Source organism: Microtus oregoni, unplaced genomic scaffold (assembly GCF_018167655.1).
Source record: "Microtus oregoni isolate MIOR12 unplaced genomic scaffold, Mior012 000023F_ref0000262, whole genome shotgun sequence".
NCBI classification, from domain to species: Eukaryota; Metazoa; Chordata; class Mammalia; order Rodentia; family Cricetidae; genus Microtus; species Microtus oregoni.
Window position 1 is genome coordinate 20,539,310 of NW_024543082.1, and position 27,116 is coordinate 20,566,425.

The following is a 27,116-nucleotide window of genomic DNA, read 5'->3' on the forward strand; positions in this document are numbered from 1 at the left end:
GCCTCCCTGTGCAGTGAGTGCAGAAACCCACGCTGACCACGGTGCAGAGAACAGCTGACAGCTGAGTTCTGATCCCTGAACAGGACTTTTTGCCTAGTTCTTCTAAGGGCTAGGGAACATCCCAACAGTGAGTGGAAAGACTGAAAGAGCTGAAAGATGTGGAGAAGAATTATGAAATTCTATCTTCTAGTCATGACACAATCAGTGCAATAATGACCTCACAGTAGCTGTCACTGACTGCAGCAGACCAGACCTGCCCAACAGTCAACCATGGAGTAGAGAAGGCTTCAAAGGGCTACCCTTCCTGTTGAGGACTGGCTATTGACAGATTCTGGGTGAAAAGCTGACATTGTTTTCAATTAAGGAACCACTAATGGAGCCCACTAGGCTCCAGTGGATTGCCACGGGTACACAAATGGTCCTGCTTCAACTGGGCTGAGTCACAAAACAAAGCAAAATGACTTGAAAGCAATTCATAGTATCGGAAAGGGTGGTTAAACGGGAGTGAGGAGCAGTGTGGGGAAGGGTGACAGCAATCATAATGCACTATATGCATGCAAGAAATTATCAACAAATTTGATAATTTAAAAAATAAAATGAAATGACTGGGGCTAGCAAGATGGCTAAGTGGATAAGATCCCTTACTGCTCTTACAGAGGACCCAGGTTTGGTTCCCAGCACTCACACAGCAGGTCATAACAATCTGTAACTCCAGTTCTAGTGTATCTGATGCCTTCTTCTCACCTCTGAAGATCCACAAATGGTGCCTAACATACACACAGGCAAAACAATAATATACTTAAGATAAAATTAAAAATCTACAAACATGGCCTTTTCATTTAAGGAGTTGCTAATCTTATCTCTAGTTACATGAGTTACTACTGTCTTCTGCAAAGCTCAGGAGAGACTGCATCACACACTGTGAATGAACTTTCACTAAAGCTGTTCTATTTTCTAGCAAGCACTTATTTTAGGGGCACACAACACACATCTTTCCATTTCCTTGCTTTAGTGATCCACTCCAGACTTTTGCTCCACACCAACACCAAACTGTTCTCCCCAACTGAGTTTTCAAACTTACTACAAATGAGACAGTTTCCTATCTCTAGCTGGTTGTTTTTAACCTATGTCCTGAGATAGGGCAGGCAATAACTGAATCTTACTGACGAGTCTTCCCACTCCTCAGGGCTACTCTATCCCACATTTCACAGTCTCTTCCATTTCCCTGCTACTTTCCCAGGAAAGTGTCACTTCTGAGAAATTAACCAAAGCACCCTAAAATGGCAGGCTTGTCAGAGAGAGACCAGGGTACAGGAACAGTAGAGGGGACTTTAAACAGATGTTATCCTCAAGTCCCCCTAGGTGCTGTCAGAGCATTTTCTCCACACATGGCTCTGCATAAGGGCAGTTCTTAAACCCCCTTATTGTACTTAAAGAGAGCTACAGCCTTTTTCCTATCTACTCTGGATGATTTCCTTTGGCAAAGATGCAAAACAGCTTTGTATTTTTCAGCCTTTAGCTGAAAAAGGTGTAATATATAATGCTTTTATTTTCCATGCAGACTGTCTCTGAGGCAAACATGTACCCCGACCTTTACCTAATCAAGAAAAGTTGTTTGGGCAATGGGGGATGGGGAAGCAGGTTGGGCTTTAAATGCGCAAATCAGTTCTAATAAAAACACTGAGATTCAGGTGCCTGGGGTTAGAAATACTGGAGGGAATTCAATTACACTAATTAATATTTAAGAAGGGCTAGAGATCACATACTGAATGTGGGAAACTAGGCCAGTCAGACATGAGCATATGGGGAGGGCAAGATCAACAGATAAAAGTAACAAACAAATCATACATAAATGCTCCAACAGGAATGAAATGGAGAATATAAAATAAATGTTCCAACAGACACTGAAAAGGAGGTAAAGTAAATGGTCTACCAGACATAAAAGCAAAATGTTCCAACACACACAAGACATTTTATTGGTTTTGTGTAAACATATATATTATAAAAATGATTTTTCCAAATAAGTTGCTAGGAAATGTTACCCATTTATAAAAACAGACCTAGTCAGGTTGTGTACATTCGTAGTACAGTGTATTTACTCCCATTACCTCACTGGCTCATCACATAGAGCTCAATAAGGTCTGGATTTGCCAAGAGTTGGTTTCCTTATGGCTAAATCTACATGGATACAAAAGTCAATATAGGGTTGAAAATCTTCCTAGTTCTTTCTTATGGTGATATGATATAGTGTCAGGCCAGATTCGTTTTGGGGGTGCTTTATATTTCATTTGCAGCTCTGATTCCTGGTCACTCTTATTGTACTTGAATGCTTTCTGAAGAAGGCACTGATGGTGCCAGAAGTACCTTGTTTTTCTCATGATAGTGGTTTGTTTTCTTCCATTGCAGCATTTAGCTACCTTATTCCTCTTTTCTCACTCTTAGACCTCTCCTTCCTGCATTAGGGGAGTCTTCAAAAGCATAATCCAGAAGAGCCTCTGGATTGTGAACTGTATATATTTAGTGTGAAATACAAAAGACTTGGTATTCACCAGGTTGCTTTTGCTATCTGCAACACACAGAGGTAAGTAGAGGTAGAACTGTGGAGGAGATGAAATCTCACCAGTACCTAGAACTAACTCCTCCAAATTCTTTAGCACACACAGATGGTAGTTAGAGGACCTGAAGAAACACTTTGCAGCAATTCTTATGGTCATATGGTCATGGAGAAAGCAAACAAAGAGGTTCTTGCTCTTAAGGAACCTAAGTTTGAAAAGTAACTTAAATAAACTGAAGACTTCAAGATAATACATTGGGTTTGATTTTATATTGATTATATTTGATTCTTTAATGTTCTTTGACTACAATGTCTTCATCTCTGCCTCATTCCTCAGAGCTGTAGAAGTCACCCGCTCGTGCTGCTCTTAGTTTTCTGGCACTGCTTATGCTACTTTCATTTTACTCAGCAGTTTAATAACTAAAATTAAGAGAAGAACAATTATTGGGACTAACATTTACCAAAACTGAGCAAACAAAGAACTACTAAAATAAAGCACATCAACTCCAGGTGCAGTGGTGCATGACTAATCCCAGCAGCAGAGGTGCAGAGGCTGGGATATCGGGAGTTTAAGGTTACCCTCAGCTGCACAACAATTTGGGGTCAGCCTTGACTATGGGAGACCCTGTTTGAAAAAGGAAAAATCACTGCACTTGATGACAGCAGCTGTGACATGCTATTCATAGTGAAAATCAGCGAATCCTAAAGGAATAAACTAAGAAAAATGGAAGGCCATGAAACTTACATGTTATAAGAGAAGACCAGGCTTACTAAACACTCTGAAGCCCTGAAGACTACAGGAGACAGAAAAGTCAGTTCTGCATAACAATCTGGACAAGAAAGTAACACTGAAAGGACTGATGTCCTCTGATCACAGAGGCACTGGAGCTGAGAGTGTAATGGAAATTAAACTTTTGCTCTATAAGACTTCTTTAGTGTATGATCTACATCGTGGGGACAATGTGTGGCTATACCACTGTGGAAGAGGGGCCAAGCAAATGCTTAGAGGTGATAGTAACAACAGTGAGGTGAGATTTTCTATATTATTTTCCTTTTAGTTGTATCTATTTTATTACTTTAAATATACAAGTGTTTTACATGCATGTGTATAGGTGCACCATGTGCCACCCTTGGTGCCTAAGGAGGACGGAAAGATCAGGAACCTAAGACTGAAGTTACATTTGGCTGTGGGCTACCATGTAAATGCTGGGAATTAAACTTGGATCCTTGCCAAGAGGAGAAAGTTCTGTTAACCACAGAGCCAACTGTCCCAAGCATAATGCCTTCTAAGAATCAATGCTAGAAACTCATAGGGAATGTAAATTAAAATTAGAACCCATGTCGGCAGATAGTGCCAATGTATTATGTGACAAAAAAAGTTTTTCTAAAATAGGGCTGTAAGAATTTAGCTGCTTGAAAAAAAATGTCATAGAGGCAACAAAAACAAAATTGTTGGTTTACTGTAAAAATGAAAAAAAACAAAAAGAGGACATTTTGTCCTTTGCTTGGATACGGATCTGACTCTACTTCAGAGTACTAGATTCACTTAAAATTAAAATCAAAGATATTGGCAAGGACATTGAGATTGTAATGTAACATCACGCTTCAAAGAATAAACTATCAAGATAGAACAAAACCAAATGAAATGGAACAAGCAAACTTATCACAAGTCAGGGAGGTTTTCTACAATATTAAGAACACTACTAAACAGAACCAGGATTGTTATTCATGGGAACAAAGTGCTCATCTATATTAACTCTTGTGAGATTATTCTAAATGTGGTAATGAGGGCAAATTATTTGGTAATTGCTTTTAGTTTTCAAATGTAATTTTAAGGTAGTTTGTGAAACAAAAGAAACAACATCAAAAATAAACATTTAAAGTACCAAAATGAAAAGGCTAAGTTTCTCATGACTCACATCACCCTTCATATGTGTGTCCCATCACATACTCCCACTCACACACATGCATCACAGTCAGAGTGCTTCATAAGACACAGAACAATACTTCCAGTCTTCCTCGATATTGGCACTTCTTGTTGTCCACCGGTGTCTGCTGATCAAAGTCTGTATTATGTTATTAACCAGTATTCAATATATATTTGTTTCACATTAATGAATGGAAAAATATCAATTCCCAGTCCATAATGAAAGGTGTAAACTTCTAAGCAACATCCAGAAAAGCTTTTTTTAATCATGCTTTCTGTCAATTAGGCATTCTTTGTTTTCCAAAATGTTGAACATTTGAAAAATAATATGCAGTGATGTGACGTTACAGTGAATATAGCTACTAGGTCAGTAAAATAATTTAGTCAGGACATGATTGTAAAATAATACTTTCATTTATGATAACTATTCTACAAGTAAATTTTCTCTACAATAATGAAACTATCTTTTAATCAAATTTGATATGAGTACTAGATATGTAAATACCTAAAATTACAACAATGCAATTTTATGATGAATATTAAAGCATTGTCTCGTTTTTATTTTGATATAATTTCTTCTAGGTGGTATCATTTCATGTTAGGCTTTTTTGTGCTGCTTAATATTATAATTAATAATTCATATTTTTCTCTTTCCCCTCTCATTCTGACAACTTTTATTTTTAATCGGTGGGCATGTGCCAAATTGGTTTGTTATTTATTTATAATGTAAAATGACAAGGGAATTGAATATGTGGAATAGAGAGAGATTGTCTTTCATGAAATAAAATTTTCTTAGTAATGGGGGTGTTTCTTGTTTATCCTTATGGGCTTTAATATTTGTGAGAGGTCAGATTAGATGCTATTGCTGTTGCTTGACAAAGCTGTGTAAATACATTAAATACAACCATTTTATTTTTTAAAAATTTATTTTAGTTTTGTGAAGATATCTGGGCATATGCATAAAAAGAGGAAAAAGCCCAAAATATGTAATGATTTCCTATTCTGATAGAGGCTATAATCCCAATTAAGTAAAAATTCTGACAAAGCTGGTCTATTTGTATTCCTTCCTAAGCCAAAACATGCAAATTTAGTAGGAACAAACAGAAAATTTTGAAGATATGTGACTGAAAAAATAAAATGTTCTGTCTGTGGGGCTTTACAGAATAGAACATTAAGTAATGTCTTCAATTCTGCCCATAACCAGACACCACATATCCCGAATGTAAGAACGCTGATTGACTGCCAGAAAATTCAGAGATGGTTTCCAGAATATCAGCTAGCAAATCACTAGGGGAAGCTGGTCCTAACGAGGACCCACAGGCCCACCTAGGAACTGCCATCAAACAAGAATCTGCAGGGACATGTCCTTCCAATATGCACCAGTTCCCGAGGTACAGTTAAGTTGGAGAACTACACTTTTACAGAAAAACTCGTCTAGCTCACCAGGGTTTGCCCTTGTCTGAAAAATCCTTCAGCTCATCCCACGTCAAACATTAGAGAACTCAGGGAACGCAGCACATGTCATCAAATTATATACTTCTCTAAGATTCTAGTGTCCGTGAATCATTACTGGACCCTTCAACCAGCGCCTTTGACTCAGCTAAATTAGATTCCAGCATTTGGACAAAGAGAGCTTAACAAAAAGAAAATGGCCCTATAACATAAATATAAAATATAAATATAAATATGTTTCTCATGAGAAACCTATTCTTTACAGATTAAAATTTTTATATAGTCGCAAGCATTTCAAAACTGTTTTTACTTTAATTATTTAGACAATGTTTAGATCTAGAAGGGTGCAATGACATCACTGAGTGACAGCTTATCTGCTGTCAGTGTGAGTCACAAGGCAAGCATGCTGATGCATCATTGTGCTTTTCCACCAGTTTCTGGAGCAAGCCTCCCCCTCCCTGCCTTTGGGCACACATTCACTGTACAAGCTCTGTAGCTAGGTGATTTATCATGGTTATGTATACACAGTATTCATCTTTCAAGAATGTACTGTGGAAAAAGCTAACCATATAATGTGGCAATCTATGATTATACAACCTGGGTGGTTTAGCCAAGAATGAGAATAGTGATGTTAATGCAAGTCATCAGAAGCACTATTTATAATCTGGGTAGAAGCGGTTTTTGTTTGTTTGTTTGTTTTTAATTTACTATTGTGGGACTATAAAAGTTTGGTGCTACTCTAGATAAGAAGAGCCACATATCTGTGCATAGCTAGCAGCCATGACCACTACTTAAATTCTGTATTTCAACAGTTAAATGTAACAAGAATAGGAAGTGGTATCTTTATAGCTTTCATAATACCTACAGCATGATGACTAGTTGGCTAGGTGTAATGTTCTTGAGATGGCAGACCTTTAACAGAGTTTAAGTGACAGTGAATTTAAAACATGTTCCCTATAGGTAGGAAACACACACAAATAAATGTATAGACACTTTATAAACAGTCATTGAAATGTGTCTTTCCATTTTTAGGGAAGAACACGACTGTGTTTGATAAACACACTAATTTAAGTGATACAGTACTTACAAATAGGGAAGCTGAGTAGAGTTCAGTTTTGCTATCTGGAGCTTGGTCAAGGAATGAGAGGTGACAGAAATGAATATATGAATATTTGTGTTTGTGGCATGTATGTGTCCTAAATTTAACAGTGTCATCATGCTATGTCCATAAGTTTGTGCCCTCCCAAAAGTATTTTATTCATATCTGTACTTTATATGCATTTTTATTATGACATCCTTTGAGAATTCTTCTAAATTTGCTAAATGGACTTTTTCAAATGCAAACTCCCACGATTTGACCTTATTAGAATCTGGATGAATTTTTCTATCAGTTCCTCCAGAATTTAAGAACTGAGTTTTGTTCTGAAAACAAGCATTTTGGTTATCAGCAGTAATATTCTCTCTACTGTCTGCATAAAGACTATAGAAATATAAATCATTAAGTATGTATTTAGATAAAAATACTTTTATAGAGCCCAACTGGTATCTGAGAGGTGAGGACAGGCTGAGAAGGACTCCTTGGCTTCCTTATGTCCAGAAATTTCCTGTTTCCCTATTTCCTATGGTTACCACCATGGAACATGTTAAAATCTCAGTAGGGACTCTGTTTCAACTTTTCCTTTCAAAACAGCGTAAAAGTTTAATGGAAAAAAATGTCCTTCCTATCTCCATGCCAGGCACTGTGTAAGATCCACAAACTTAAAAGCCAGGCAAATGGTATTTTATATGCCCCAAAACTTAGTGACAGGGTGCTACAAAAATCCCCAAATTTAGGCATGTGACTTGATTCATATGCACTGTGGGATGAGTCAAGGAAAATGGTACCATCTGCACTTTTATTGGACAGTCAAATGATTCCCTCAGTCCATCCAAAAACATCTTATTTCAAGAGACACATGGGATGTTTTTTTCAAAAATGATCTAATTTTTAAAGTTATTAGGTAAAATGATTGACAGCTACCCTAGCAAACATAGGTAAAACTAAGCAAATAGTGTTTTTCAGTCACAATGACCATAATTTTAACCTATTCACATATATAAATAATTTTTCATGATTGTTTAGGACTTACAGTAAAAACTCAGGGAATTTGAAAAGGATTTAAGTTAGAATCATGTTCAACTAGCAGGTTAATGGCATCACTTATGCTCTGAGATGAAAGCTACAAATGATTGAGTTTACACGGCAAGTGGGTGATGGCTGACCAGCAACTCCAGGGACATGCTAGTATTTATTTAGACACACCTTCAAAGCTCTGCCTTCTACGTGTTTAAGACTGTATTCCAACAGTCTACAATATTTCAATTATCGTTATGAGAATTTTAGTGGATTTATATTATGTTCCAGTATCCAGTCTGAGTTGGAAGTAGCCATACTTGGGAAAATACCATAAAAAAAGGCTAAACCTGTTAAAGATTTTAACTAATAACTAATAATTACAAAATTGTTATAATTTGAGTTTCAAGGTCTGTCATAGGCTCACGTTGTGAAGATGTGTGCCATAGCAGTTGGCTTGATATTAGAAGGCTGTAGAAACTTGAAGAGGTTGGTCCTATTGTTTGCAGTACATCACTGGTGGCCTATTGTGGCCTTTGGAGCCTATGCCTACCTCTACTTCTGGCCTCTTTCTGCTTCCAGATATGAAAAGTATTTATCACACGCTTTTTGTTCCCCTGAATTGGGTGCATTCCCATGTCTTCTCCACCATAATGGAACGAACCAGATAATATTGCAAGATAAAATAAATCCATTCTCTTTCAAGTAACTTCTGTCAAGTACCATGGTTACAGAGAAATCAGAGTAACCAGTATTTCTACATCAGGAGTAAGGAGAAAATGAAATATAGAAGATACTGTGGACAAAACACCATTCATGTACCCATACCGAGGGTTTTCTGGGGGGTAGGGATGGGGTGCAAGACAGGATTTCTCCGTATAGCTTTGGAGCCTGTTCTGGAATTACACTGTAAATCAGGTTAGCCTCAAATTCACAGAGATCTGCCTGCCTCTGTCTCCTGAGCACTGGGATTAAAGGCGTGCGCCACCACCACCAGCCAGTGCATACAGAGTTTTAAGATATTTGTTCTTCATTGCAAAAAGTGATTTCCCGCTACTTTACAGATAAAGAAAGTGAGATGCTTAGCTCCAGCTAATGTGATAGATTCATACCATAAGACAATCACCATAATACCAAATTTTTAAATTTATCACTTCATTTAATTTTGAAACAGTTTACAAGAATATTACTGTTTGAATTTTACTAACGGGAAAGCAAAAGCTGACATGAAATAACTTGTTTAAAATTGCTGAGTGGTCAAGATATGAACTCATATCTGTCTGGTTTTTATACCTAAGCTTTCACATTTTATAATAGTAATTCCTAACTCAAATTACATATTATAATTACCAGATATTTTAAATGTTATAAACAATCAAGTGGTAGTCCAGAAGAATTAAATCTGAGTTTTTTGTACAACAATCCAGACATGAAATGAGGCTTTCCTGCAACACCGTAACACCCAGTCAATTAGGGAAGCACCCTGGAATGCAGTACAAGCTTTCCTGAAGCTCAGCTGTTTCCTGAGGAGTGAGATAGTCTAGAACCTATGTCCTCAGTCTGTTTGCTGTAGCTTTCCCTTGCCTTCCCCCATCCACCTTGCCACTCTGCTGTCATTTTTGTGTAAAGAAAGAAAATGTCTTAGAACTTTGAAATGAAACATTTCATAGTTGAATTTGGTAAATAAACCTGCTTGTATGTTTTCACATATTGACAAAAGAGTGAAAACCAAGATGACTCATTTCTTTATTGTTCTCATTACATAAATAGGAGTTCAAGACTACCCTTAAAACACTCTTTGGCCAAAGCTAATAACTAAAATGGACTCTTTCATAAACTTAACAAGAACAACCATTAGATGGAGGGGGGAAGATCCAATGTCTGTACTTTACAATGCTGTTTCATGTAGTATTTAAAGGCAGACAATAGTCATTGAAAACACAGAGTCAAAGTAGGGAAACCGGCTGTCCTGGTAGACAGTAAGATTCAAAGTTGAAAGGTCCAGGTTTGTGTCTATACTCCAAGACTTCACTGCCATGAAATGAAGAGACTGAGTTTTTAAGTCTTTTTTTGGTACTAGAACTTCATCTCCGTTAGGGCAATGCAAGAGAAAGCATCATTTGTTCAGCATTACACTAAGGACTTGCTAGAAATATAACGGTAAGTTTATATTCTTGAGTCAGAATCAGAAGCTTGGTGGATGTGGGGAGCAAGCTTTGTCTGTAGTCTAATTACTTCAATGATTTTCATCTGAGTATGATCATATTGTATACTCTCCCATAGGACTGTTGTCTAAGACTACAGGAGAATGCTCATAAAACTGGCTGTTTGTTTTGTTTTGTATCAGGAATCTCAAATTTTCTCCCAGAAATATTTAGAGAAATAATGTTCGAGCCTACAATAGTTGGATAACAGCCTCATTTCTGAGTTTTACTTTGAATGTGTAGACGAGGCACAAGTCAACCAGAGGTTATGCAATTAGCTTGGAGTCAAAGAGAAAGCAAGGAGTAGAGATGCAAAAGAAACCCCAGCGTGAACTTGATTTTAATTCAATCACACTGTTAAGGTACCGACCAAGCACCTTCCACTAGAAAGACAATGAACCTTTTAATAAATAAGTTTTAATCCTTTTAGTTAAAAAAAAATAGCAGTAGCTTTTAAAAACAGATTGGCACCTATCGTTCTGAGCTAAGGGACATTAAGGTCAATAGGAATCCTGCTTTGAGAAGGTACTACTGCTCAGATCTTTATACATGTACAGTGTGGGCATTATATATGTTCCTCATGTAACACTTCTGATTGCTACAATGGTGGAGAATATAATAAACAAAAGTAGTTATGAAGGATTGGGTTTTCCTTGACTATACAGACTTCTATAGCACTATCTGAATAATCTAAAACACAAATTGAATGATAGGAAATGCTTTGGGATGGTTTCCCCCACACCATCCCCTTCCTGTCAAAAGTACTCTATCACTTTTCTGTAATTTATCTGAGATAGCTACTAAGATGTTGGATACTTTTACATGCAAAGGTGCCGAAAAACAGAAAGCAAGAGAATGGATTGTTAATGAAATTCTCTGATTGTCAAAAGTACTTTGGAATGATCAGGTGGCAAATAATAGTAAGAGGGATCACATAAAGTGCTTAGCTGCTACAGCACTAGTCACTGTAATAAATGCAGAAGGAAGTAGATATGAACAGAATTTGCATTTTATGCAGCTGCTGTGTATGTATGTAGAATATACAGAAGCTATTTTTTTCAATAATACTCGTAAAATATTGTTCCAATCCTATTCTTGCTGTCTTCCCCCTTTGAAAGACACTATACAGACAACACCCACGGTCCAAGTGTATACAGGAGGCTAGGAAAGGAGTCACTTAGTATTCATAAATATCAAATAACAGCGGAGAATAAAAAAATGGTAACACTAATAGAATAGCCACACACACAAAAACATGATGATTCTTAAACATTGGAGATGTTAATGTGTGGCAGGAACTACAATAAAAATATATGATCTATATACCAAAACTACATACCAAAAATATAGATGTGTGCTCATTCTGTTTGCTGGAGGATATTTATAGTGTGTTTTTTTTTTTAAAAAAAAAGAATTGAAAAAGAGAGATTAAGAAACATGGCTTTGTTGACTGTTGTTATTGTTATTACTTAGTTTAGTTATTATACTTTAATATCAAATAATATCAGACTCTTCGATAACTTCCATGAATTTGGTATTTAACAAGAAGCTGCCCCCATTCTCTTATTTGGAATATTTGTTCAGAAAACCTAAACACATGTTCATTAAGTATGGCAAGACCTAGTCTATGGTTGGAGCTTCCTTTTGACAAGATGGAAGAGATGCTAACAGTAGGAAAGTATATCAGCTCTACAAGAAGTGTCTACTTTAGATTCCAGGAAAGCAGAGGAAAAGGTAAAAGATCACGAGTCAAACTCACCTGAGCCTCATAGACTGAATAAACCATGAAATACATATGAAATACATCTTCTTATTTTATTTATTCTGTCCTTTTGTCAAATAAAAGCCTGTTTCTATGATATTTTCTGTGCCTAGTCTGTGAAAAAGCAAGACTGGACTTGCATATCCAAGTTCTTTTCAAACTATCTCAAATTATTTCCAACTTGGAGAGGACGTTAATTTCCTCAGAGACTCAGAGAAAACTCAGTGCAGTCACAAGATTTTTGCATAGTTTAAGAACAGAAAAATGGAAAGGCACCTCCCATGTTAAGAAAATGCTAATAAAAATCACAACAATAACATTTATAGAAATAATCTGGATTGTAGAAAATGATTGATCACAAGGATTCACCTGCATTAGGAAGACTCCAGAACAAGGAGGTCATTAAGCTATATTTCCATCTTCAGGATTCAGCCAAGCTTAGACTCTCCGAAAAGCTGTAAATACTCTCAGAGCGGACTTCAGTAATGAGATTGGAATGAAAGCTGGATTATGGCATCAAAGCATCTCCCTGCCCCTTGTTCTGAAAGTTAACTATTAAACCATGTGTCGTTCATCCTGATTTGGTTTACTTAGTTCTAGAAACAAGGACATGCTGATCAGATTGCCCAGGGCAACTGAACACCCAGTGCAACCTCTGTGATGACCATATTCTTCCCAGCAACTTCACTAAAAATCCCTTTTATTATCAAGCCATCAATTCTGCACTGCTGATGAAGGATGGAAAGTATTTTCTTTTGAAGAAAAGTTCTTCCCTTCCGTTAATTTTGTATTTTGAAATATTCAACATTTTTCAGTGCATAATCTTTTCCACTGATTCCATTATTCCATTCCCTTCTGTCTCTGTCTCTCTGCCTGTCTTTCTCTTCTACTCTAGTTTATCCTCTTAATTATTCACAGACTTCCTTGTCTGGACACTTCATTCTAGTAGAAGCTGGCTTATTTTTTTGCAACACCTTAGTGGAATGCAATAATAAAAACAAGGAGAGGAAATTGGTTTTAATGTTATATTATAGTTTAATGGTATATTACAGTTTCATCCACAACAGAGACCATTTTATTGACTTTTCTCACGTGCTGTCCAGCCTACAGCTTAAAATGGCCACAACAATATTTGTAAATGAGTGGTTAGTCACTATTCAAACCACTTTTCAAAACAGTGATAGAAAGTCTCATTTTATTCTGTGAGAAGGAGAGTTTTGTTGTGGTTGGTTTCATTTTCCTCATAGAATCACGTTACCAGAGAAAAATAAGACTCAAACATTGTTTACAAATATAATATGATTTGGATTATATCTATAGTGAATCTGTGTTGAAAATATTTAATTCTTCTATATTTTTTCACAAGCATGAATACAACTACACACAAATGTTAAAACTTAAAATGATATCTTGTTTTCTCTTGGATATTTACTCATGTCAACAAATTTTTGTGTGTGGCGGGGAGGCAGAACAAGATATAGCAAACCATACATATGTGATATTTTTCACCATATTATTTATTAACACTCTAAATAAATGTTTCAATAACCTTGTAATGTTTACATCTATGAAAAATATGACTATAAATAAGATGATATATCAATATTTAAAAGATTCTTAAACAGCAAATATTCTCTAAGTACTGAATATATTAACAGGAAAACAAGTTGAAGACACGAGATTAAGAGAAAGGTAAAAGTACTAAGTCATATTGAGGTTTGTAAATATATCAATATTAATCTATTTTTAAAACAGTGTTGGAGGGTGGGAACTGGGCTCAGTAGTTTTCTTACCTTTTGAAGATCCTTTGCAATGTTAAGCTTTTACTAAATGTTCATTTAATATATATATATATATATATATATATATATATATATAAATTTCACTCTCAATTGAAAGAATAAAAATAGTCAGACATCAAAGTTGATAATTTCTACTTTACTGCCCTGTTCTCTACTCACAGCACATCTTTAGCATACTGGAACCTTGACTTCCACCATTTAGAAAGTTGAGGTTACAATTTCCTCATCTATTAAGTGAAGAGAACATGAAGTATTACAGAGGATTGCTTTAAGACTATAATGGGGAGAACAGAGAGGTCACTCAATAAATGTCAGCTTAGACATCATGCACAGTGAAAGCCACATAAAAATATTCCTAGGTCCGTTGCTCTGTTAGTTAGGTAGGTCTGCTATCCATGCTACAAAAGCCATTAAGCCTAAATGATTTGGGTATTTGAAAATACTCTTCAGAGAGTCTTTTAATGACATTTCCCAAAGGTCAGGCTAGCTTATGCTAGTGTGGAGCTGCTGCATTGAAGGGAATTTTATTTGATTCAGAAAATAAGTCTTGCTCCCAAAACCCACGATCATAGAGAACCTGCCATAAGGGAGAAGAGTGGTATTTTAGAAAAACTAGGTTAAAAACTATAATAAAAATGGAATGTAGATTCTTAGGATAACAGTAAGTGCCCAAAATTAAAACCATGGTGAGAAGAAATATGCTCTACACAAACAGCCTGCAGCTCATGAAGAGTGGAAAGGCTTTAGGCAGCTAAGAGAAATGGAAGAATAAAGCACAACACAGAGGCCTGCAAAGAGCCAGGTAAGAAGGTGCTCAAAAGCCAGACTCTAAAGTGAGGGGCCAGAAAGACTCCGGGACCAACAGAAGTCTGTGGTAACAAAGCTAGAGCAAGATTGCTAGGAAGCAGGAAGGTTTAGAAATGAAATCCTTAGTGTGTACGTTACAAGGTGGTGTTAGTTACAGAAAGTACAAATATTGATGGGTTAAATCAGGATGAGGAAAATATAAAGCCAAATACGGACAGTTCTGAGAGGGAAAAAACAGGCAGCTTTGTACTCAACTGTCATCACAATTCATTTGTGTTTCACATCCCACTGTTTGTGACATTAACAGAATTTCAAATTTAGCAATGAACTATTTTTATGTTGTGAATCTCTGCAGCCATTTTCCATATGTATCTATTGCAGCTAGCAATAATAGCCTTTTTATCTTTAAAATGTTTCCATTTAATACTACTTGAATCAGGGGTTCACCTAAGAATTTTTCAAGTATTTCCCTTTTTATTTTCTATCACATTATACATCCTATTTATTTGCATTAAGCCCAAATTAGTTATTTCAGTCAAAAAAAATCGTTGGATAGTTGTTGCTTTTATTACTATTTTCATAAGATTGATTTGGCCTGGGAGTTTTGAATTATGTTTTCACTTAACTAAAATAATTATAGCACTTTTCCTGTGAAGGCATGTAACTATATCAAATTTACATCTTAGATTTCCTGTGTGTCAAATATTAGGCAAAGCAATCTTAAGGGTCATAACATATATACTCATATATTAATGGATGTTTTATATTAATATATATGAATGAGCTTATGATTATTGTCTAAAAGGCTTGTGTCTTATTATTATTGTGGTTATTACACTAAGTAGCAGGTACCATTTACTGAATATATCTTATGCACCAAGATGCATAGAGACCATAAATACAGACCAATTATGATGCTATTAGTTCATTTTTTCATTTGAGATTTGAGGGTTTTACACACACATACACAAAACCAAGGTGCCCCTGATCATGTGACCTATAGATAGTAGCGATGACAACTCTAAAAAGGAAGCATACTCTGTGTAAGAACATGGCCCATTCTCTCTTCATGATACAGTTCCACTTTTAAGACTTAAGCAAAATTACAATTTTTAAAAGTTAACAGGACTAGAAATACAATCCAATGATAGAATGACTGCCTAGCATGTATAGAGCCTTAGGCTCAACCCCCAGTACCACACAAATATAAATGAGATAAAATAAATAAAAAGCTTAACAATGTACTGTCAATTGCTTTTATAAGAAAATACATTCATTCTACCATATCACTCTTTTGTCATTTCCATCAACAAAGAATTTCTGAATTGGTATCAGTTTTCTTGATAATATAGATTCAATTCAGTAAACAATCTCAGGTGCCTACTGTGTAGCCCCTACTAGGTTAGTGACCTTAGTCAGTTAACTATCATGCTTTGCGGGAGAATTGTCTGTATTCTGTCAATCATGTTATAAATAAACACTGATTGGCCAGGCAAGAAATATAGGTGGGAAAAGCAGACAGGAAGTAGAAATGATGTAATGAGAACAGAAGAATTCTGGGAAGGAGGAAGTTGATTACTCCCACTTAAACACAGAGTTGATGATTATAGAGTCTTCATCCTGAAGATGTCACTTTTAGGCAAAATTGTACTTTTCTCTTCTGTAACTGATGTTAGAAGAAAACTGCACTACATTATGATCACTGGAGCTTCAGATTTAAAAGTTCCTTTTAATAACACAAGTCCCAAACTGAAAAATAAGCAGCACTTCATGCAGACTGAAACATAATTTCTATAAAAAAAAAACCCAGAAATTTGGACTGCATAGTACCATCTACATATTAAGCTAAATCACACTATTTTTTAATATGGAAAACCTAGATCTCCTCCATATGTACTGCAATGATGATATCTCTGACCCATCTTCAGAAGGAAAAGCACCTTGAATCATTTTGTCACTAGGGCTAATGCAGCTACACTGGAAAAATACATTTTTCAGCAAGTTCCTGGATGTCACAAAACCAATAATCATAATAGCAATCACAGCAGTAGTGATGACTTTTGTTGAATACTTTCCAATGTCTCAAGCATCACAATTGACAGTTCTAATGCATGGTATTACTCATTTCTCAAAATACTGTATGGGTAAGAAGTGTTAATAATCTGATTTTACAACAGGACACTTCAGGCACAAAAGCCCAATAACTTGTCCATAATGACTGGCAGCAGGAAAATAAGAGAAAGGTCAGATTCTTCAAAGTCTGCCTCTCATGTGTTTTACGTGGAGGTAATGACAGATATTCCAAATTTTTTCAAGGCTATCTTTTGGCTGATGGAGCTGGGTTTGCAACCCACTTGGTCTATATGCTCAAACGTGAAGATATCTAACAAGTCAAAGTCTGAGATGCTGTTATTCATACCACTTGCCAATTAAAATGCTCCCTTCTGAGAAGGTGTGATATCTAGCCAAATCTTAGAACATAATACATGCTTTAAAAAGTGCCTGAAGTGAGCCTGAATGATACCTTGGGCTAAGAGCTCGTAAGGTTCTTGCAAAGGCCTCAGTACTGGGGATCATTTCACCCACATTGCCACTGATAACCATCAGTAAATCCAGTTCCAGGTATCTGAGCTCTCTTCTGATGTCTTCAGGCTTCAGGCACATGTACATGCTAAACACACACACACACACACACACACACGGTCAGGCAAAACACTCATACAAACAGAATGAGGAAAGTGAAAAAGTACCCAATGAATGTTAAAAATTGCATCTCTATTGGATTATTTGTTCTTTTGATAACCAATCATGCCACAAGGACATGTGCTCAACTATGTTCATAGCAACATTGTTTGTTATAGCCAGAACCTGGAAACAACCTAAATGCCCCTCGACTGAAGAATGGATAAGGAAAATATGGTACATTTATGCAATGGAGTACTATACAACAGAAGAAAATAACGACATCTTGAATTTTGTAGGCAAAAGGATGGAGCTAGAAAACATCATTTGGAGAGAGGTAACCCAAACCCAAAAGACAAGTATCACATGTACTTACTCATAAGTGGTTTTAAAACATAAAACAAAGAAAACCAGCCTACAAATCACAATCCCAGAGAACCTAGACAATAATGAGGACACTAAGAGAAACTTACATAGATCTAATCTACATGGGAAGTAGAAAAAGACAAGATCTCTTGAGTAAATTGAGAGCATGGGGACTTTAGAGGAGGGTTGGAGTAGAAGGGGAGAGGCAGGGAGGGGAGCAGAGAAAAATGTAGAGCTCAATAAAAAAATGGCATCTCTAGGCAGGAAATTATCAGTGGCCCCCCACTTCTTTTCCTTCAATATACTTTCCTACTATTTAAAACATTTTCACTATGGGCACATGACAGTGGTTGATCAAAGGGAAACTTAGAACTTCACTTGCAGAACATCTTTCATTTTAATATTATTATTAGGCGGCTAAAATTTGCTCTGTTCTCTGATCTTCTCTAGTATTGTGTTTCTTACTTTGTTCCCTGGATGACCTTACAGAGGTCACATAGTATTGTTAATCATCAGTCTCTACTGTAGCTAAGTCCTCCAATATAGACTGTTGATCTCTTAAAATACGATGCATCCTGAGCACCTACCCATCAGCCCTTGAAAAACCTGAGGACAGATTCTAAGAATCCAGAACTGAAAACAACTGGCTGACTCCCTAAATAATACACAGACTTCCTGTGCAGATGTTTCCCACATGGAAGAGTCTCCTGAATCCATGGGACTATTTTGTGTATGCATCAGAGAAGAAAATAATCTCACACTATGACACAATAGAAATCATAGGGAACAGAGAAGGCCATGTCAAAAAGCACATTTTTTTCTGTACATATATTCCTTTACATTTTGTTGAGTCATTTTGTCTCTTTCTAGTCCAATATAATATAAACCCTTTTAAGTCAATATTTTATCTTTTTTTTTTTTTTTTTTTTTTTTTTTGCTGTCATCTCTAGTTCTCAGGAAAGGTCATGGCAGGAAGAAATTTCCATTAAGTAAAAAATAAGAGGCAGTAGTGGAGGTAAAATTCATACAATAGTTTCTGTGTTGTCTAGTAAATAATGAGGAAGGTTCCACAAAACTTCCAGAAAACAAACCACCAATGAAATAGGAAGCTCATTCCATTTCTGAGCTGACTGCTTGTGGTAGTTTGAATGTAACCAATCCCCATAATCTTACAGGGAGTGGCATTCTTAGGAGTTGTGGCTTTGTTGGAGGAAGTCCGTCACTGTGAGGGCAGGCTCTTAAGTTTCCTACTACCTTTTTGTTGCCTGCAATATTCTGTTGCCTGAATATGCATTAGTGTTTAGTTCATGTTATAATGAACCCTCACCAGTTGTGGTTCATATAAAGTTTAAGGTCACAGTTTTCAAACCCTTGTTTTCAAGTTGTAATGTACATGACTAACTTAGATAATCCACTCTACTGCAGATGCTCAAGTGCCATGGGCACAGCTTTTGATTTGGAAATTCTAAATTTCTAAAAACTGCCTAAGAATTCCTGCTACAGGTGGTCATTGTATGGCCCTGGAATGCCATACAATGGCATACAATGGCAATATATAAAGAAATCATCATGTGTCACCCTTTGGAAGTGATGAGTAGCCATCGAATGCGACTTAACCATCAAAATTGTGAGAAGACTAGACAGCTTGTTAAAATATTTGAAGAAAGAGAGAAGGCAAAGGTGAAAAATGCTAAATTTTAAGGCAGAAATGACTCTTTTTAATAAACCTTTTAAACCTTTAAAAAGACTCAAAATCTGTTTAAAGTGAAAAAACAATGGCTGCCACAGAGCAGGACTTTATGCACAACTTGGGACAGTGACGCTGATTCAAGAGGTTTATTTGGTAAAATGTGTTTCAGTGGCTACAAGAAAAATAGTCTGTTTGACTTGTCCTAACAATATATAATCATTTATTTATAGTTAATAGCTTGAAGATCTCTTTTCCTCTTAACTCCTCACGGTCCATAAGAACTTGGTCTGGTCCACTTGACAGTACTCACATCCCTTCTCCCCCATTCCAGGTCCTTGATCCTCTCACTCTCTTCCTTTCACCTCCCCCCTCGTCTTGCCCCCACACATCTTCTTATCCAAAGAGAAGAGATTATTAGCACATCGGCATCTCAAGGAAAAGCTGCATTTACTTATATAATGATTTTTTAGGACTTTTACCCATAATTCTTTTCATGGAAGTTTCCTGACATCTTAGCACTATCGTTTCTAAAATTCTGAGTCCATCATTTTACAAAAAAAGTGATAAATGAGAAAAGTTATTTCATTTCGCAGATGCTGTGAATGCATAACTTGTCACACTTGTTTACTTGACTGCAAAAAGGCTGAATGTACAGTTCTCCAGTGAGTGGTCTGTGTTTACCTCATGTCAGATTCCACTTTTATACCTATCTTGGTTTATCATTTTGCTTTGTTTTATCTTTTTTACATTCTTATAATTCATGTACTTTGTTTTACTATCTGTTTATTTCTGTCAACCATCTAAATTGCTTAATTGGAACAAGGTATTAAAAATAGCAAAATTAAAATATGTATCTGTGCATGCATGGGCATTTGGTATATAAATCATGCACACACAAATCTTTAAATTAAAATTAACTTCCTAAAAATAACAGATTTCTCATATGCTAAAGACTACTCGATGAAAGGTACACCAGGTACATTCATCTGTAGTTCTGCAATTTGTAGAGGTACAAAATAAAAATTTTACTAGTAGACGATCTATAGGAACTAGACAATCATTTCTATCACCAGGTCATTAATGTTGTTTATATGAATATCAACTGTAGGTATTTTAGGGTATTTGTTTAGTTTTTAGACTAAAAAAGGTCATTGGCACAATCAACATATCCAAGTGCATGCTCCTGAAAACCACTGAGAACTTGTAATCTGACTTTGCTTCCCTTTGATAATGAACTACCCAGGCCGGTCTGATTTGGGTACAGTTTAGGTAAGGGAGAAGTTCTGTTTGCAAGTTAGATATCCTATATTTATATTCATCTTGGTCCGTCCTTACATGACCACTATAGAATGTTCAGGATAACACCACAAGTATTACTACATTTAGAACCAAATATGATTTTTGATTCTTTTATTATACTTTGATTTTCAAATCCTTCCAGTTGCTAAGGAAATATAGTAGTGCCTTCTAGGAATAATTTCAATTTACACTTGTATTGTTTTCTGTTGCTGTCAACCCCTCTTCCTATAGACAACTCAAACTGATCCATATTCTCACTACAACACAGTTGGATTACAGTAGTACTCGAATCTAGCCCATGCATGCTTTCTACAACTTGTCAGCACATAGTTCAGAAGTTAGCAGCTGGATTTCATTTTTGTTCCGATAGTCAACACCTTCTGTTTCTCTAAGTCACTGTGAGTTTCAACACTAATAACAAGCTCAAAATTTGACAAAATATTCACATTTAGTGGGTTAAATGAAAGAGATCAGGTCATCATTAACTTGCCATGGGATCATATCATTCCATAACACTTTGGCAGTACTGCCCATGCATCATAAAGAAATAACAGTATTTTCTAAAAAAAAAGGGGGGGGGACGGGGATAGCTAAAAACAGTTACATAAATCAGAGTGCTCGGTATTAAGATCTTGATCAGGACTTTGGCTCAATTTTCAAGCCTTTCCAAGTCCTCATAATGCTGTGATACTTATAACAAAGAAGGCAGATGGCTTGCTCTCTGAACATATGCTTTAAATGCCCTCTTTGCTATTTCAAAATAATGGACCAAATTTGCTCTCTAATACTCACAGGAAACTTTAAGGAAGCTGTCTCATGAAATCTGAGGAAAACTGATCCAGTGGGGATTCATTCAGTCTTTAAAAAAAATACATTTCTAAACTTCCTTTTGAGCTCAAGCCTACATGCTAAAAGAAACGAATCTTCAAGAAACAGACAATATAGTAAGGAAAGACTCCTAACTAATACAATGATGTTTGGCAAAAGAAACATATTAGAAGGCCAAAAAACATCTGTTTCATTTATTTATACTAGAAAATACTGAGTTTCTGTAAGCTTATGTAGTTGACTATGGTTTAATTTTTGTGTAACTGCTAGATTTTTCCATTTTTATTCTTATTCCTATTATTACTATCATGTTGATATTTTATTGTTAAAGCACTTTGCAATTATTAATTAGTTAATTTAGTCTAAATTATATTTATGCCTTTGTTTTAAATCCATGCTATTCGGAGTTAATATAAGCCTAAAATGCTATTTCGCCAGCCAATTATTCTCATTTCAAAAACAGTCTGTTGTCGATGACAGTACCTTTTCTAGGTTTTCAAAGAACATGTAATTCATTCTCAGTAGATACACACATTTTTGTGCTGCTGTTCACATAGTCTAACTGCACTTCAAAAAAGTCTGTTTAATATCGACATTTTATGCATGAGCCTTATGTCCATACTTGTATATTTCTATGCATTATGTTTAGTTTTGAAAGATTTTAAAGTTGTTTCCTGTATCTTACAGTATCTTCAGAACTCAGGAGTCTCATCAACATTCCAGACAAAACACACACGTGCGTAGACACACACACACACACACACACACACACACACACTCTGACAATATGAACACTTTCGTTATTATAGGAGTGCAAAGCTTACACAACTACTTTAAAACCTCATGTTCCTGTAGAAATTTCAAAAAGTCCCAGCTAGGTTCTAATGTAAAGCAGTGTTCAAGTTTAAAAAGTCCCAGCTAGGTTCTAATGTAAACCAGTGTTCACGTTTAAAAAGGAATGCAACAGTTACCCCACATGTGTCTGGGACACTGCTAAGACGCGTCATAGTTAACAACGTTGAAAATAACAACAGAGCTTTAGATCCAGTCATTATTTTACATAGACACAAATATCTAGGCAAAAGTGAAACTATTTTTGGGACAAAACATTACCACATTTTTTTTTTGTTAATAAAGACAAACAATTTGAGAAAACACTCTTTCCTTTTCACGATTCTAACTTTCACAATAAATGCAGCACAGAAACTAAATTCTCAACTTGGAAATATGCTTAGCATGTTCCCATAACGACTCACCAGACTCCATTCATGCTCCCCATCTTCTGCTTGGTCTTTCCCTCCCCAAGCACACACAATCACACTTACCTGAACAAGTCTCAAACATCAGTCTATGTGGTTTTTTTAAAATGAACTCTGTACCGATGCATTTTTTTCTGTGTTTCTTTCTAACCCTCGGGAATGTTAAGAATTTAGGAAGAGAGCCACAGCTTAAGAGAGCAATTATTTGCCAGTAAATACTCAATTTGCTTGTCCTGTGATTTTTCTTCTAACTTGCATATTCAATAATCCGTCCCTGACTGCGTCATAAGCACAAAAAGTCTTTTCTCTAAAGGAGAACACTTTCGCCAATCAACCTTCAGCCATGCCAGGGCACAGCTCGTCAGGGTGATTTGTTAGCTTTAATTAATAATTCCACATGCTGGCCATTTTCACAAATAACACAGTGAGTCTGCGACGCAGAATGGCTATGATTCAGGCCGATAAAAATACAGTGGAATGGGGGTGGGGCAGAGTGGGAGAATTCAGACGCCGTTTATAAACACCTCTAATCATATTCTTTCAGTTTACAGTATAGGGACACTGCAGCTGAATTACCATGTTATGGTCACCAATTTGTACTCAGATGGAAGCCATATGTTCTTCCACTTTTATCTGCTAGGGCCTCCTGGGTGCCAACACTGTCACTGGGCAGACAACATTTACAAAGGAGGTCTCTTGCCTCGGGATTGCAAAAGTTTACTACATGGTGAAGTTGAGAAATCAGACATACACAGCACTTCTCAGTGAGCTTGTGGAACAGCCAGGAATACAGAAGTTTGAATTGTGAGTGTCTCAGTTTCTCGTAGGCTGGATGAGACTGGACATTTCAGTTAGTCCCTACAAATATTCTCAGGTCTAGTTCTCAAAACAGGAAGCAACAATGGGGGATTTGTTCAGGCAGGTCACAGTTATTGACTGTTAACTAATATCCTATATTATATTATGGTCTAAGAATTCTGGTTGAAATTAAGACTTTCCCAGCTCACTGACACAACCCATGCGTCTTTTAAAAGCATATAGATAAAAGTGCATGAAAAAAAGCAATAAATCAGGTAGCATGTAAACAAAAGTGAGAATTAATATCACTTTCCATGTGGTTCTATCATGCAATCACTCACGGAAGTACATTTGAGCCCTGCTGAAAAGATACGTACAGAGTAAACAAAACAAAAGGACAAACAGGCAGAAAAAAATTCTTTCCTACGATTAGAAAATGACTCTCAAAGCAACTAACGAACTCAAGCATATTAATATGTTCATAATAAAATTCAAAAGGCTCACAATCACTTGAGGAAAAAAAATACGGAGGAAATTCCATTCATGCCCCTTATCTGGTGTGTGTAATGGTAACTTTATTAATTGATTAGATATATATTTATTGAGAACCTATTCGGTTTCAGAAACTGGAAATACTAGCACCAAGAGATGAATAAGGCATAGTTTACAAGAAGTTTATAATTTAATCACCAGAGGCTAAAGGAAAATATCCACCTCTAAACAGAAAACTATAAACACAGCACAAATATTCAGAAAAACATAAAATGAGGTTCTTCTATGTAGCACATGAACTATTTCTGAAGGTAGAACTGGAGTACCAGTGGTGGAAGAACATTCTACAGGGAGGTAAACCTTTGAACCCTTTCTAAAACTATTATCAGAATCAGATTAGCAGTTCTAGGAACTGAGGGATTTAGTGCATAGTAATATCAGATAAATGCCTTAGACAGTAAACAGCTCAGGATTTAAAAGCAAATCTATTAAGGAACAAAGTCCTTCTCAAATCATAATAACTTGCCTTCCTCAGGGAGGTATGCGCGGCGTCTCTAGTCTAGGCACAAACAGTGATGTGCATTGCCCTCTGGTTCTCAATGTATTCTGGGTGTCTCAGGAAAGTATGGAATATAGAAGTACATGCTGCCTTTTTGTGTTTTCCTGACCATTTATCTTTTGCTCACCACATGCATACATGATCACTTCTATTTACATTATGCCAAAAGATAAATCATATTTGCATGACTGTTACAAGGAGGGGAAAGTATGTATTACTTAGTGGCCACACATACCTCCTGACAGAGAATGACTATGCAGTACAAAGAGCTGCAAATGGTAAGTGGGGAAAGGAACGCTATGTCCTAACATGGCTCCTTCAGAGTGACTAAGTCCTTTTGGAAACAGGATGATATTCTTAGGGCTATTGAACATTTGTATTATATGATATGCAAAGTGTAAAAAAGCATTCAGAATACCAAACTAATACATTGGTCATAGGTAGCTATTTAAAGAAATTATATAGTTCATTTATCCATTCATTATGCATTTATTAAGCTTGTATTACCTATTCATATACCAATCATTTATAATAACAATTAAGACTATTGAGTACTCTATATATTAGTGACTGATGTAAGAATTTTATATGAACATATATTTATATAAACATCTCACTCAATCACCATAAAAATTGAGGTAGGTCTTATTTCCATTTTAATTTAACAAATAATAAAATTCACATGTAGTAAAGCTGGATAGTAAAGCCCTAAATATTAAGACCTCTGTAACAAATACCTAACAAAAATAGCCTAATTATACTATAATTACAAGGTCACATATACGATTTCTCATATTATCTTTAATCTAAGAAACTTAGATGGTTTTATAGTTTAATAGTGAATGTAAATGTACCCTCACAAATAAAACCGGAATGTAATATGATGCTATCTCCAGGCTAGTAGGCTGCATTAGGAGGAAAAAAATGGAAACTAGATTGTATTGGACATGGGTTCAAGTGGTTAAAGCAAACAAGCAAGCAAGCCAACAAGAGTGTGTGACACACTTCCCCTTATTCAAACCACATATACTTGTAGGAAGCAATGCAAAGTCATCTATACCATGAGACACAGAAAAAGGTAGTAGTTTAAAAAGAGGAAGTGAGACTTTGGGTCAGAAATATCTGAGATTGAATAATAGATTTTTCACTTATTAGTTACATGCCCAGGGTCAAAATATTTAGTTTCTCTGATTCTCAGTTCCCTCATTTCTAAACAACTATTAATGGATAAAAAAAATACTCAAGATGTATAGCATTAAAACTAATTGAGAAGTACATAGTATATGGTATTTTAACAATTCAGAATGAAGCATAACACACAGAATCAAGGTTAAATAGTTTTTGGATCAAATGACACACAGCACTATTGAAGACTGCTTTTAAAAATAAATATAAATAAATTATTAAAAACAAATTGAATTTGGTAGTCTGATAGTTTTTCTTTGAAGATGTTTCTAATATTTCTGCAATAGTTGTCTTTAAGAAACAGCTGACAGAATATAGATACAGGAATACATGTTTATGATAAATTCTTATATTTTAAAATTAATACAACATTGCTTTATTTTTATTTATATGATTGATTGATACAGCATTTCTCTGTATAGCCCTGTCTCTCCTAGAACTCACTCTGTAGGCAGGCTGGCCTTGAACTCAGATTTGCCTGCTTCTGTCTCCTGAGGATTAAAGGCATGTGCCACCACTACCTGGCTAAATTTTATTTAAAAGAGACTGAATAGCTTAATTGGGACTATATGTAGAAGTCACCAGTTAGTATAATCACATGTATCCTTCATAATACTACTAGTGTTTCTCTAACCCTGGACACTTTGATGCCTTTTCAGTATGTATTCTGGCTTAGTAGAACCATTTTGCATTCAGCACCTCACTATAAAATAGGTATAATCATTTTTATGTTCTTTATCAAATGGTGTGTTGATGTGAACTGAGACTACTACAAAATTATTGACATTATAAATAAAGCTTCCTGCCAGTAAATTTATCGATATGTAAATAATCTTGGTTAAATATTTTCACAAATATATACATAGATCAGCATAGCATACTGTACTTGATAAAATTATTTGTCAACAAAATATATATTAAAACAAGATATTTATATGAAAAGATAACATCCAAATTTATTTTTAAATATGTTGGAGAATCTATTTTTCTAGTATGAAAGCATAAGATGAAGTAGATGTTTACAAGCATATCCAGACACTTATGGAAGAAGATTATAAAAATGCAAGCGGTAGAACTGCTTTTGTTTTGTATGGTTGGATGCTTTTTATGGTGGATCTAGGACTCCAGTAACGAGAAAACAGAATAGGGAAATGTTCTTTTCAGCACTGTTGTGTGATATACAAAATAAACTCATCATTAATAAGTTGGCAGACATGATAGCCATGTGGTCTTAGAACCAGGTCGGTGAAGGCAGCCTTTCATGCTTGTCATACCATGTTCCTGAAGTGTCCTCTCATTACTCCCTCCCACCTCCTAGTTTTTGTCTTCTACTGCCA

General features: G+C 35.8%; 1 protein-coding gene across 5 annotated transcripts in view; it reads right to left on the bottom strand.

Annotated features, from left to right (window-relative positions):
• Positions 1 to 27,116, bottom strand: part of Zbtb20 (zinc finger and BTB domain containing 20) — a 777,531-nt gene that overhangs the window by 376,490 nt on the left and 373,925 nt on the right. The window lies entirely within an intron of this gene.